The sequence below is a fragment of the Tenrec ecaudatus genome, chromosome X (genome assembly GCF_050624435.1).
Source record: "Tenrec ecaudatus isolate mTenEca1 chromosome X, mTenEca1.hap1, whole genome shotgun sequence".
NCBI classification, from domain to species: domain Eukaryota; kingdom Metazoa; phylum Chordata; class Mammalia; order Afrosoricida; family Tenrecidae; genus Tenrec; species Tenrec ecaudatus.
The window spans coordinates 106,040,987-106,056,114 of record NC_134548.1 but is presented as its reverse complement, the minus strand read 5'-3'; positions in this window follow the sequence as shown (position 1 = coordinate 106,056,114).

Here is a 15,128-nt window from a genome sequence, read left to right as displayed (position 1 = left end):
CAAGAAACTCCCAACTAAAAAAAGCCCCTGTCTAGATAGTTTCACAGGAGAATTCTACCAAGTTTGCAGAGACGATCTGACTCCAACCTTACACAGAACATAGCGACAGCAAATCCCCAAACTGATTTTATGAAGCCAGCATAACTCTGATACAAAAAATGGGCAAAGACACCAAAAGGATAGAGAACTACAGACTGATATTTCTCATGAACATAGATGAAAAAATTCTCAACCACATTCTGTCCAATAGAATCCAACAACAACAACAAAATTATAATACATCACGACCAGGTGGAATTCATTCCAGGAATACAGGAATGGTTCAACATTAGAAAAACAATGAATGGAATCTACCACATCAGGAAGAAAAAGGATAAGAACTATATGATTATATTGATTTATGCAGAAAAACCATTTGACAATATTCAAACCCACTCCTAATTAAAGCTCTAAAGAAGAAAAGAATAGAAAGGAAAATCCTCAAAACAATAAAGGCCATATATGAAAAACAAATAGCTAATATTATACTCAATGTAGAAAAGCTGGAAGCATTTCCACTGAATAAGGAAACCTGACAAGGATCCTACTTATCAACATTGTGTTGGAAGTCCTAACCTTAAGTCAACAGTAATAAATCAAGGGAGTACAATTGGGTAAAGAAATGAAACTTTCACTATTGGCAGATGATATGATTTTATATATTGAGCGTCGTAAAAGGTCCACAATAGGATTGCTGGAAACAATAGAGGAGTTTAGTAGTGTATGAGGATACAAAACCAGGAACCAGAAATGAACCATATTCCTATATATAAGTTTTTTGAATACTGAAAAAAAAATCAACAAAACAATACCATTCCCGGTAGTCACACAAAATCTAAAATACCTTCGAATAAAGCTAACCCCAAAACCAATAGACCTGTACTAAGAAAACTGCAGAACATTACTGCAAGAAAACAAATGGGATGTACGCAAATGGAAGAATAGCTCATGCTCATGGATCAGAAGACTCAACATGGTGAAAATTTCAATACTCCCTAAAGCAATCTAAAAATTCATTCCTAATCCAAATTCCAACATCATTCTTTAAAGAAATAGAAAAACTGGTTACTTACTACATATATAGATGCAAAAGGCCCAGTATAGTCCAAGAACTCCTCAAAAAGAACAACGTAGTTGGTCTTGCAATACCTGACCTCAAATCCTACTACACAGCCACAGTTGTCAAAACAGTTTGATACCGGTACAATGATAGATACTGGGACCAATGGATCATGAGAAGAACCCAGAAATAAAAAACATCTGCATACAGACAACTGATTTTGACAAAGGTCCAAAACATATTAAATTGGAAGCAGAAGCCCGCTTCAATAAATGGTGCTGGAAAAACTGTATATCCAACCACAGAAGAATGGAACATGCCTCACCCCATGTGCAAAAACAAACTTAATGTGGATCAAAAAGTTGATTGTAACACCCAAAGCTATCAGGATCATCAATGAGACAATTGAGATAAATATACATATCGAAGTGCAGGGAATACACGGGCTATCAGAAATAACCAAGGAAACACAATCCATAGAAGACAAATAGATGAGAGGGCACTATTAAAAATAAAGCACTTGTGTACAACAAAAGACATCATTTCAAGAGTTAAAAGAGGACCCACGGACTGGGAAAAGATATTTAGTAGCAGGATAACAGACAAAGGACTAATTACTAAAGTCTACAGTATTTTACAAGCCTACAAGAAAGTAAAAACTAATAACCTAAACCTAAGAACCCTTGAACAGACAAAGGATGGCATTAGAATGGCTAATAAATATGTGAGGAAATGCTCCCGTTTACTAGCCATTCATGAAATGCATGTCAAAACAACCATGAGATACAATCTAAGACCCATAACTGTAGCTCAATTTTTAAAAAAAACTGAGAACAACAAATGTTGGAGAGGTTATGATGAGATCAGAATTCCTATTGATTGCTGATGCATTTGTAAATACTTGTAACCACGGGAATACCTAAAACAGATGGCAATTGAAATACTGTATGATCTAGCACTACCATTAATGGGCATATAACCCAACTTAATAAATAACAGGTCATGCACAGACGTATGCTCCCCCGTGTTCATTGAAGCACAGTTCACAATAGCAAGAACCTGGAAACAGCCTAAATTCCCATCAGAAGATTAGATTAAAAACAAAATAAAAAAATCTGTAGTGTATATATATGGAATACTACAGATCTCTAAAAAACCAGTGATGAATGCATGAAACCCCTCAAGATGAGGAGGGATCTGGAAGACATTATGCAGAATGAAGTAAGTCAATCACAAATGGAAAAATACTGTAGGAGTCCACTACTGTAGGAACAGGCAGCAGAACAGACACAAGCTCAGGCTTGTAGGGCAACCAGTCTGCTCTCTGGCAGGGGGCCGGGCGGTGGGGAGTGGGGAAGACAGTCTGGTAGAGAGATACACTATCTCCTCTAGGAAAATATTGTGAATGTCACTTTGTCAGAGACTGGCTCATGCCAACTAGTATCAAAATGGTCAAGGGAGTGGAAGGGGATGTTGACTATGGAGGGGCTGCCCTGTAATTCTCTGATGAAGTCCATTTGGACAGGTAGATGGCCCTATCAGAGGGATGAAGGATACTGATGGGAAAAATAACACAGCATAGAGGAGGGGGAGGAAACACATCTGGGGGATCCCAAATGCATGTGTGTTGGTAGGAAAAGTGGTTGTGGGGAATAACTGAAATTCCTTTTGGAGACACTAATGGGGGCGTGTCTTTGGTGGTATGCACCCAATGGGCCACATCAACCTGGGCCTCTGGGCGTATTCTGGGGACCCAGGCCGGATGCTGTGGAACACTGGGACACTGAATTCTGGATCTTCAAGGTGCACAGCATGTTCCAGAGGCTTCATCAGTGAGACCATGCGGGAACTCCAGAGAGTAGTCTGAGCTCTACCTCAGACACACTTGAGGATTTATGTCAGAAAATGTATGGTGTCTGAGGAAGCAGAAGACATTTCTACAAAGATTGGTGAACTACTAGTAGGCTGACAAACAAGGCCATGCTACATCAATGCCCTATATGCTCTATTAACATATGTATTCGTCTGGAAACCTGTGGTGGACATTATTTTTATTTTGTTTTGGTTTGTTCAGAAATGTTATGCCATTGGGGTCACCCTCTTGAAATTGTGTTACATATGTTCTTTCCTGTTTTATGGTAAATAAAACCCTGAATTGATTAGCCTATAGGAATAGCAAGTATAATAAAGGTTTTGGGGGGGGCATAGGGCTGGTCGGGGGGCACGATAAAAGGGAGATGATGTCAAGGAGCCCAGGAAGAAAATTGATGGAGGAAGCAATTGCAAAATTATGCTTGAAGTGATTGGACTATGGAATGGTATTGCATATGTATTTACTCCCGGGTAATAAGAAATTAAAAGAAAGAAAAATAGATAGATCCAGGAATAGCTTTTGGGCTCACACTAAATCCTAGCTCCAACTTTAGAACAATTAGTTCTTACATGATGGCCCTGCTCCATACTCACCCTCAGGAAGGGACCACAAAGGAGATGGGTGCTGTAGAAAAAAATACGGTGAAGAAATTAGATGGTGTCTGGCTATCAGATAGAACAGTGTCTGTGGTCTTAAAGGCTTATTCCCAAACAAGTAGCCAAACTAAATGAGATGTCAACTAAGTTCACAGGGAAGAAGCACACCATCATCAGCCACTGAAGGAAGGTAAATCATATAATGTGAATTTGAAGGAGGGATTAGTATCGAAGCCTAAATTGTGAGAATGCTGTGTGCAGAAGGCTATGCATGAGAGTGGGAGGCCAACATTCGTTTGTGGTAACTACATAAGAAACAGGCCCCTGGTGAACTCCCTCTAAGCACAATTGAGGGATGGGTGGAAAAGGGTTACTAAACAGAGGGCATTGGAGAGATGAGTATAGAACAGGCATGAATCTGGCTTAACGGTTAAAATTTTGTCAGTTGATCCCCGCCCCCGTGTGGTGCATACTGGACCTGATCTTGTTTTCATGATTTCTTGTATTTTTGTTTTGTTTGTTCATAGTAGGGTGTACCACAGAGGTGTTATGTCATTGGAGGTCACCCTCTTGAAGTTGTGTTATATTTTTTTTCCTGTTTTTTGGTATAAGAAACTCTGCATTAATGAATCTATAGGGATAGCAAGTAGAATAATGGTTTTGTGGGGTGGTGGGTAGTCTAGCGGTGGCAGGAGTGTGGAAGGGAGATGATGTCAAAGGAGTCTAGGGATAAAAAGAATGTTTGGAAGCTGATTGTGGTAGCAATTGTATAATTCTTCTTGACGTGATTGAACTATGGAATGATATATGTGTTAAACCCCAATTAATAATTTTTTAAAAACTGGGTGTCTATAAGTACTTGTTTATATTTCTGAGTTTTCAAGTCTAATCCATGGGTCATCATATCTATCACTGTACCAGTGTCAGGCTGTCTTGGTTGCTGTGGCTATATATTAGGTTTTAATATTTGCGAGTGAAAGGCCTCCTACTTTGTTTTTATTTTTTAATAATGTCTCTTTCTTTTTCATATAAATTTGGTAATTCATTTTTCCATTTCTTTGAATAATTGTCGTGGGATTTGGATTGGAATTGCTCTGTATTTACAAAGAAATGTTGGTAAGATTGACATTTTCAGTTTTAGTCAGCCTATCCAGTAACATAGTAACTGGTTCCATGTGTGTAAATTTCTTTCAGTTTCTTTAAAGAACATTTTGTAGTTTTCCTTGCATAAATCTTTTATTTCTCTGGTAAGATTGATTTCAAAATGTTCTATTTTTGTGTAGTTATTGTAAATGGTATTGTTCTTTTGAGAGCTTGTCAGTATCATCATTCTTAATATACATGAATCAAACTGATTTCTGTATGTTAACCTTAGACCCTACTACACTGCCAAAGTGTTCAATTGCTTTGAGAAATTGTTTAATTGAATCTTTGAGGTTTTTTATATATAGGATTATGTCATCTTCAAATAAAGAGATTTTTTTTGTATCTTCAGTGTGTATGTGGATACCTTTAATTTCTTTTTATGTCTTATGGATCTAGTTAAAACTACCAGAACTATATTAAATAAAATGGTGATGAAGGGCAACCTTTCCTAGTTCCTGTTTGAAGAGGAAATGATTTCTATTTCTTTGCGTTCTGTGAGATGCAGTCTATTGGTTGTGCATACATGGCTTTTACTATGTTGAAATTTTTCCCTTCTTGTGGTGTGTTTTCATAAGAAATGGATGCTGAATTTTATCAGATGCCTTTTCTGCATCAATTAATATCATATAGTTCTTTTTTATTTTGTTTATATGATGAATTTCATTGATTGTTTATCTAATGTTAAACCATCCTTGTATAGTCGGTACAAATCCTACTCAATAGTGATGTTGTTTTATTCTTAGTTGAATTCTGTTGTCTAGTATTTTGTTGAAGATCTTGAAATCTATATTAATTTGAGATATTTGTCTGTATATTTCAATTCTTGTGATGTCTTTGCCTGGTGTAGGTATCCGTTATAGATGGTTCATAAAATGAGTTTGGTAATTTAGTCTCCATTTGTATGTTGTTGGGTAGTTTATTTAAAATTGGTATAAATACTTCTCTAAATGTTTGAAATAATTACCTGGAGAAACTATCTGGACCTGGACATTTTGATGTTGGGATAGTTCTTATGATTACATCTATTTCTTCGCATGTTTACAGCTTATTAATGTTTTCTACACCATTCTGAGGTAATTTAGATAAATAATGCATTTCTCAAAATTGCCCATTCAGTCTAGATTTTCAGTTCTTTGGAATATAATTTTTCATAATGCTGTGTGATAATATCTTTTATTCCACTTGGTTTTGTTAACTTTCAACTGTTTAATTTCTTATTCATAGAATTAGATTTTTCCCATTCTTTACCTTTGTTTGACTTGCCAGTGGTTTATTAATTTTGTTACGCTTCAAAGAGCCAGTGCCTTGTGTTATTGGTTTTTTCTATAATCTTTTGATTTTTTGATTCATTTACTTCTTCTCTAATCTTTATTGTTTCTTCTCTTCTACTGCCTGATGGCTGGTTTTCCTGCATTCTTCTAATTGTTGTAGTTGATGTGGTAAGGTGTTTGTTTTAAGTCTTTCTTTCTTTCTTGTTGATGTATGCAAATATTGCTATAAATTTCCCTCTGTATGCAGCTTCTGCCATGTCTCACCTTTTTGATATATTGCATTACTTTTCTCATTTGTTTCCAAGATTTATTTGATAGTGGTCTTTATTTCCTCAATTACCCACTGGTTCGTAAATAAAGTGCTATTCCATTTCCAAGTATTTGTTTTTTTGGAGTTGATTATTTTTTGACTTCTTTCTAATTTTACAGTGTTGAGATCTGAAAATATCTTTGTATATACATATATGTGATTAATTTGATTATTATTTAATATTTTTGTGTCTATTGATTTTCTTTGTAGTTAATTGATTTTTGGTTGCAAGTGATATATATTAAGGGCTCCTACTGTTATTATATTATGGTCTATTTGTCCCTTCATTTCAATAAGAAATTGGCAAATGTATTTTGGTCTTTCATTTGGTGTGGATATGTTAATAATGGTTGTTTTCTTGTTCCATTAAATTTCCATCATTAAATAAATTTTCATAATTATATGGTGACCTTCTTTTTTCTCATTATGTCATTAACTTTGATGTCTATTTTCTCTGAGATTAATGTTGATACTCCATCTTTCTTTTGATTACTGTTAGCGTGATATATATTTTTCCATCCTTTGATTTTTAGCCTATGTTTATCATTATATGTAAGGTGCATTTCTTGTATGTAACATATTAAAGATTCCGTTTTTTACTTCATTCTATTAATCGTTTTCATTAGTAACTAGTGTTGTTATTAATAAATATGGTTTGGTTTGTGTCATTTTGGATATTTTTAGTTTTCATGGTGATTTTTTAATGTGTGTTCCTGTTGTTTTTTGGTCTGTGTTCTTGTTACTCTCTTTGCTTTTTTGTTCTTATCTTATTGTTTGTCTTGCTTTTATGTTTTACATTTTGCCTGTTTTGTTGGAATTTTAAGTTTTTCTTTGTATATTGTTTGCTTTTGTGTTTTTTTTTGAAATTTCAACATAGTTTGTTGTATGTTGTGAACTCTTTGATGTCTTCCCTGCTTGAGTACATATTTATTGTTTGTTCTGTTCCACTCTGCTCTTCATTAATTGGTTATTTGTAGAATATTGTCTACAATTCCTTGATTTTATTTATTTATTCCATGTGATTTTGAGTATTGGTTCAGTAGAATGTTTTCTCCACAATGATTTATTTTCTAATATTTTTAGGTTGCGCTCTCTTGTTATAGATTTTATTTCCATAGAATTTCTTTTCATATTTTTGTTAAAGTGGTCTAGTTTTTTTTATAAATTTGTTTAATTTTTCCTTGTCTGTATATAATTTTATGTCTTCCTAATATTTGTGGTATAATTTTATTGGATATAGGATTTGTGGCTAGCAGGGTTTTTTTCCCATTATTTTGTAGCTATCATTCCATTGTCTTCTTGACCTGGATGGTTTTGGTGGAAAAATCTGAACTTAGCCTGATTGTTCAGACTTTGAATGTATTTGTTCTTTTTTGCCATGCAGATTTCAGGATTGTGTCCTTATCATTAATATTAGAAAGTTTCATTATTACATCTCAAGTTAATCTCCTTTTAGGGCCAATTATGTTTGAAATTCTATGGACTTCCTGATAATTATTTTATGTTCTGATATGATGTTAAGGAAATGATCCCTCAGTTTTTTATTAACTATTTTCTCAGTTGTTATTTGTTCTTTCTCTTTGGGGACTTATCAGACATATGCTTTTCCTTTTGATGGTGTCCTATAATATTCTTAGATTATCTTCAGGGTTTATGGGGGGGTCATTTTTATAACCCAGTCTTCTTGTATTTTGTTCTGGAGAGATTCATATTCAAAATCACTTATTCTTGATTCCAATATTTATATCTTGTTATTTTGCTCTTTCAGGTGTTGTTGAGTTGTAGTATTTTGGTACTTGGGCTTTGAGTCTCCCCTCTTCACTCACCCACATTTACAATGATAGGATTTTTTGTTCTTTGATGCTTGATACCTGGAGGACATAGTTTTTCAATTAAGTTTTCTAAGTAACTAGTAGTCTGACTGTTAAATCGCATAGTAATATTATGTTTAGCTTTATAATAAACATGAAACCTGTATTCAGATATGGCTGTGCCATTTTGTATTCCCTCCAGCAATGGGGTTGGTGGTGGTTTACTCCACATCATCTTTAGCACTTTAGTCATTCTAATTGATGTGGGATCTCATTGTTGTGATCTACAGTTTTCTAATCACAAATGGTTTCATACACCTTTTCATATACTTTATCCCCACATGCATATCTAATTTAATGAGATCTCGGTTCCCATCTCTCTCTCTCTCTCTCTGTCTCTCTCTCTGCCTCTCTCTCTCTGTATGCGAGTTTAATTGATCTATTTTCTTGTTGAATTTCAAGAATTCTTGTTCCAGTTAAAATACAAGACATTTTAACACAAAAGTATTTTGTGAATGGCTTCTCTCAGTCCACGGCTTAATATTTTTATTCTTTTTACAATAGCTTTAACAGGGATGTATATTTTTATTTTTCATAAATCCAACTTAACAATTTTTCTTTCATGGATTGTGATTTTTGGAATTTTATCTAAAAAGCTAGCAATGAACTCTGAGTCCAATGCCACCTAAATTTCCCCCTATGTTATCTTCTAGAAGTTTTATAGTATCTTATTTTGCATTTAGCTATAATTCATTTTGCGTTAACTTCTGTGAAAAACTTAAGTTCTGCACATAGATCTTTTTTTGCTTGTGTTTTGCATGCAGATGTCCAGTTGTTTCAACAGCATTTGTGGAAAAGACTACCCATTTTTCATTGTACGGCCTTCACTCCTTTTTCAAAGATCGATTGACTCTATTTGTATGGGCCCATTTTGGTATTCACCATTCTGTCTATTAATCTATTTGCCCCCCCCTCCATTTTTTTCTAATACCATCTGTCTTGCTTACTGGAGCCTTATAATAAGGCCTGAAAATAAGAATTGTAAGTATTATCTTCATTTTTCCTTAGTGTTTTGTTGATTATCTTAGGAATTATATTTTTACATGTACTTTGGAATTTATTTGTTGATATTCACAAAATTGTTCACTGGGATGCTGAATAGAATTGCATGTATTCTGTAGTTAAAGTGAAGTAACTGAAATAATCATAATATTGAGTCTAGTCTTTCAGACCATGAGTATAGAGTGTTTTAATGTATTCAAAAATTTTCAGCAGTGTTTTGTGGTTTTATGGTTATAGGTTCTCTACATATTTTCAGATATATACTGAGTTAGTTTATTGTGCCAACCTGCCTGATAAACATACGTGGGGTTATTTGAAGGACTGAGGGCTAAATGGCTCGGTAAGCCTCGCCTTTCTAGTTCTCGGGTCTCTTGCTTTGTGATGGTTGCACCAGGGTGCAGGTGCCTTAGCCAGCTCCCTGCTTCACCTTGCAAGGCTGACTTCCTGCAAGACATCCCCGAAGAGATGCCACATGGACCTACTCCGGTGCAGCCCTCGGTGCGGGTGCATCTGTGTGGAGAACCCTGCCAGCACTGAGATGCTTACACATTCACTGACTTGGCTCTCCTCCTGTAGTTGGCATCATTGTGCCTGCTTTGTGAGATGGAGGAGGATTTTGTGGACTGGTGTTGGACCTATGGGTTAATGGGTTAATATTGGACTTGTGGACTTGGGCAACACTGGGTTGGGATATTTTTTGATGCACACTTAACCTATATATAAAACTCTCTTATACATGAGTTTCTGTGGATTTGTTTCTCCAAAGTACCTAGACTGATACATTTTGGTACCTTGGGAGTAGTGTACTAGAGAAACAAATCATAAGATAGAGCAGATGTTTGTTTGACCTCTCCCTCATGGAAATTTTTCTTCTTTGTCCAGCCAGAGGTCAGTTAAAGCTACACTATTCACTTGGTTTTTTTTTTCCTGTGGAAAACAGGAAAATAGAAAGTTTGTAAGTCCACCTACTTGAGCCATTAAAATGTGGTCTTTAGATGAGTTTAGGTCATATCTGTAAAAAAGTTTTGAAAAGGTATGCCACACCCAGTGCTCTGGAGTAGTCAGGAACCAATGGTCTTTATCCGAAGCTTCAAAAAATCTGGAACCATGATGAAAAGTCTCCTCTGGGACTGAATGTTAAAGTGAGCCTGTGAGCAGGCTGAAATGCTTGCTAGGTGACCACCTGGATCTACTTGTTGAGTGGAAGAAATGCAGCATTAAAGAGACAGGTTGAGTTTGGCCACTGATACCTGTGGAATTGGTTTACAGAGAAAAAGGTGAGACCAGGTTGACTGGTCTAAGGTTCATGACCTAGCACAAGGGGCTAGGCTTATTGAGTATTGGTGAGAGCCCATGGTCTAAAGTCAAGGTGACTAATAGGTACCCTGTGGAGGCTTACTGAGACAGCCCATATTGAGTTGACCACACCCGATCAGCTGGAGATATTTGAGCCTGTGAACTGGTGCATATTGTTGCTGACTTTATGGATGGCCTCTCTGGATTTGACTTTGCTTATGGATGCAGACTTCACAAGGTTCCAACTGGAATGAAGATTCTTCATGTTGAAAAATATGATTGTCTTCTCAGAGAACTGGGTTGATGTAAGTGGGCAGTATATAAATTCGATAATCAAAATTGGGGGAGATAAAGGCATGAAATGGTTGGCTTACAAACTTTCATAGGTGTGTGTGGGGGGAATTCACAGGATTATAGGGTTAAGGTGTAGGTGTTAATTGAAAGTGTGAAGCTATAGAATTATCTACAGGTGCCAGGTTGGCAAGGGGTGAATTGAGTTAGTTTATTTTGCCAACCTGGCTGATAAACACATGTGGGGTTAATTGAAGAGCAGAGCTATAAATGGCTAGGTGAGTCTTACCTTTCGAGTTCTCAGGTCTCTTGCTTTATGATGGTCGGACCATGGTGCAGCTGCCTTAGCAGTTCCCTGCTTCAGCTTGCAAGGCTTACTTCCTGCAAGACATCCCCGAGGAGAAGCCACATGGACCTACCCTGGTGCAGCCCTAGGTGGGGGTGCACTCGTGTGGAGAACCCTGCCAGCACTGACATGCTTACACGCTCACTGACTCGGCTCTCCTCCTGTAGTCGGCATCATTGTGTCTGCTTTGTGAAATGGAGGAGGACTTTGTGGACTGGTGTTGGACCTATGGGTTAATGTTGGATTTGTGCAGCATTCGGTTGGGGTGTTTTTTTGATTCACACTTAACCTTCATATAAAACTCTCTCTTATACATAAGCTTCTGTGGATTTGTTTCTCTAAAATACCCAGACTAATACATATATGTAAGTAAATTTGGTGAAATTATATTTTGGTTTTGGAGGAGACCTGGTAGTGTAATGGTTTTTGAGATTGGCCTGCTGACAGCAAGATTAGTGTATTGAAAACGCCACCCATACCACAAGAGAAATTTGAGTTTACTTTCTTTTCCCATATTTTTTGCCATAATTAATATTAATGACATGAATAACAGTGAGTACAAGGAAGACAAAATGTTCTAGGATTGTGTTGATAATGGTACAATTCTTCTTTATCTGATTGAACTATTGAAGTTTTTGACACGTGGATAAAGTGCCAATGAGACTGCTAAGGGAAAAAAGGAAAAGATTTATACCCTCAGAAACCCACAAGGGTAGTCCGACTCGGACCTGCCGGCCAGTAGGAGTTGCCATTGACATGATGACAGTAAGATTGTTTGTTTTCTAGTAAATGTTTACAGATTCAGCAGCTTCTTTTCCAAGTAATTATGTCTTGGTGATGACTCTCTGGATTCACACATTTCTACAGATTTCCAGTTGTGGTTTACTCTGCAACTATGATTTTCTGGTATGTCTAAGAAGAGTCCTTGCTTTTCAGTTTTACCAGCTTTTTCTTGCTGTGTGAAAAGGAGTGATGATTGAATCTGGAATATTTTCTCAGGACAAATCTAAACTGCAAAAACACATTTAAATACTACTTTAAAGCAGTTCAAATCCTATAGTAAACCTCTTCCTCTTTTAAAATACAAAAAGTTCAGGTACTTTTCCTTTTAATAGCTATTGAAATTGTAAGAATTATATAGCCAGCATATAAGACCCCTAGACTTAATTTTTTTTAATTTAAAAGACCCCCTAGTCTTATGTGGTAGAACACAACGTCAATTCTGAATAAACAGTACCACAATGATCTAAACAATACTATTTAAGCTTTATGTTTTCTTTTAGTTTCTATTCTCATATTAAATTTCATAGAACACATTTTATTTTGGAAACTGGTAGAAAATATGAGGCATATATTTTAATCATTAAGGTAGATTTTCCCCTCATTAACATTCACTATTAAAAAAATCTATATATGGCTTTGATAACAACTACAAGTGGATATTGAACTCATAAGCTTTCAAATAGGGTAAAGTTAATGTTGGTTCACATTGTTGCTGATTAGTAAATTCTAGGGAGAGGGTAAAACATTTTAGAAAACCAAAATCAACAGTATTTATTTAATGTGTTAGTCTGGGTAGACTGTAGAGCATATCCATAGACACTCATGTAAATAAGAAAGAGGTTTTTATACAAGAACAATTGAATATTGAGAAAACACCCCAGCTCATTCCAGATCAAATCCATAAGTCCTATATTAGCCCACATGTCTGATACCAATCTATAAAGTCCTCTTGAGACTCAGGAAACTCATGCAATGATGCTGATTGCAGGAAGATCACAGGCCAGTAGGTGGGAAGTCGTGTGGACCCAGTGGTATTGTAAGCATCTCAGTATTGCCAAGGTTCTACACATGGTCTCCAGGTCCCAGGCTGTATCAGGGTAAGTCCAGGTGGCTTCTCCTCAGGGATGTCTCAGAGGGAGTGAGCCCAATCAGTAGAGAATCTCCAAGGGTGTGAGCAGAGAAAGAGAGAGTCTGCCACCTCTAAGGAGGAAATACAGGAGTTCCCAGAATCCTCAGGAGAAAGCCATGCCCATACAGAGGCCACATCGGCTATTTCCTGATTGGCAGGCTAGACACCACCTCTACACTCTTAATCCTCAAATTGACACCAGAGTATGTAACTATTACTTAGTAAAAGAAAACATACCAGGAAATACTTCACAGAGTCTTTGTTTTCTTTCTTCCTTCCTTTCAATAATTGACTAACTATAAAGATGTTCATATCTGGATACTCTTCCCCTGATGATAAAACAATGTGGTTAGAAGAATCAATGCATAATTTTTCCTTTTGTTAGTCAAAATGCAGATTACTTATGCATACCTAGTTATTCTATATTGTTTTCCACAAATCAGAAAATTTTTATTATTGTTTTCCTTAGTTGAATTTGTAACAAAAGTTGAATTATTGAATATCAAGTATTCTGCTGCAGTATTAAAACAGAAGTCCATGGGCTTTGGTGAGAGACAAGTCTTTCCTTATTTCACCTCTTCATTTTAAGGATGAGAAAGTAGAATTCTACAAAGTTAAATTATTATTTTTATAGGGAGTAATTAATACTCAGCCCTGAAGCAGTTCTGATAAAGATCACATAGGAACTTTTAAATGTTAGGTTCGATCAGTACTAATACTCTCAATTACTAATATTTTTGAGTCTCAGCAAAATTCTTTTTCAGGCTTTGGAGTGGTAGCAGTCATCACTAATGTTTGAAATTAAAATTTGCCCCTTGTGGAAATATGTGCACAATTAAATTCAGTGTATAGGTGGAGTGGTCTGTCATTATAGAATCCTAGCCATCATTGTGGATTTGCAAAGCACAGCACTTCCTGATCAACTGCTCTTAGAAGTTCTTAGGATTAAAACATAATTTTGAGGTTATGTCAACAACCAACTGAAGCCAGTTGATAATTAAGGTTAATAATATCAGGCAGGGGGTCAGCATTTTTTTCTGTAAAAGGCCAGATGATAAATGTTTTATGTTTTGCGGGCCAGACAGTCTGTTACAAAGACTTAGTTCTTCTATTTTACAATGAAAACAGCCAAAGTAAACAAATGATCATGGCTGTATTCAAAATTTTATTTATGGGCACTGAAATTTTAATTTCACATGATTTTCTTGTGTCATAGACCAGTTTTAATTTTATGTTTTCAAATGTTTTTACATGTAAAAGTATTATTTGCTAGCAGGTCACATAGGAGAACTTCCCAGATTTGGCCTGTGCTCTGTGGCTTTTTATGTCTTGGCTAAATAACATGCTGTCCATTCCCTCTAGCTGTTCTGAAATTCGACTTTGTAACTAGTTTAACCACGATTTTTTGTATCTAAATATTATTAACATAAATTCTCATAAATATACTTATAAAATTACATTTATCAACATTAGTTTTTTAAAAACTGTATCTTGTATAAAATATAGAGATGTGATTTATTATGCTGTAACCCTTGTGAGAAGATAAATATAATACATTTTCTTTTATGTATTTTTCTTTTAATGAATTTATTGGCCAGCCTTCTTTTATTTTACAGATTCTTACCTTTATTTTGGAAGAAATTGAGATAAATATTATAAAGATCATGATAATAAAACAATTACTAGTATAAAACCTAGCAGCAGAATTTTCCAGGAAAAAAATTCCTTTTGTTTAACAAAATATTTTAACAACTTCTTGCATGTAAAAATATGTGTGGTCTGGCTGGGCTGAGAGAATCAAAATGGAAGGCAAATGGCTCAATTCCTCGTACATGCTTAAAGAGAATTGATTTGGGTTGATAACCCAGAGGGTCAGAATGAAATAAGTAGAGGGCTCCATAAGGAACAATAAACAAATAAATTTCTAGTGACAATAATAGGCGAATAACATCTGATAGTTCATTTTAAGTATGCTATTCTGCTTTGGGAAAAGTACAGGCATGATGCTCCTTAGAAGCAAGGATTGCATTACTTTGTCTCGTGTATATTGGACATGTTGTCAGGGGGGAACAGTACCTCCAGAAGGACAGCATGAATTGTAGCATCCAGGGTCAT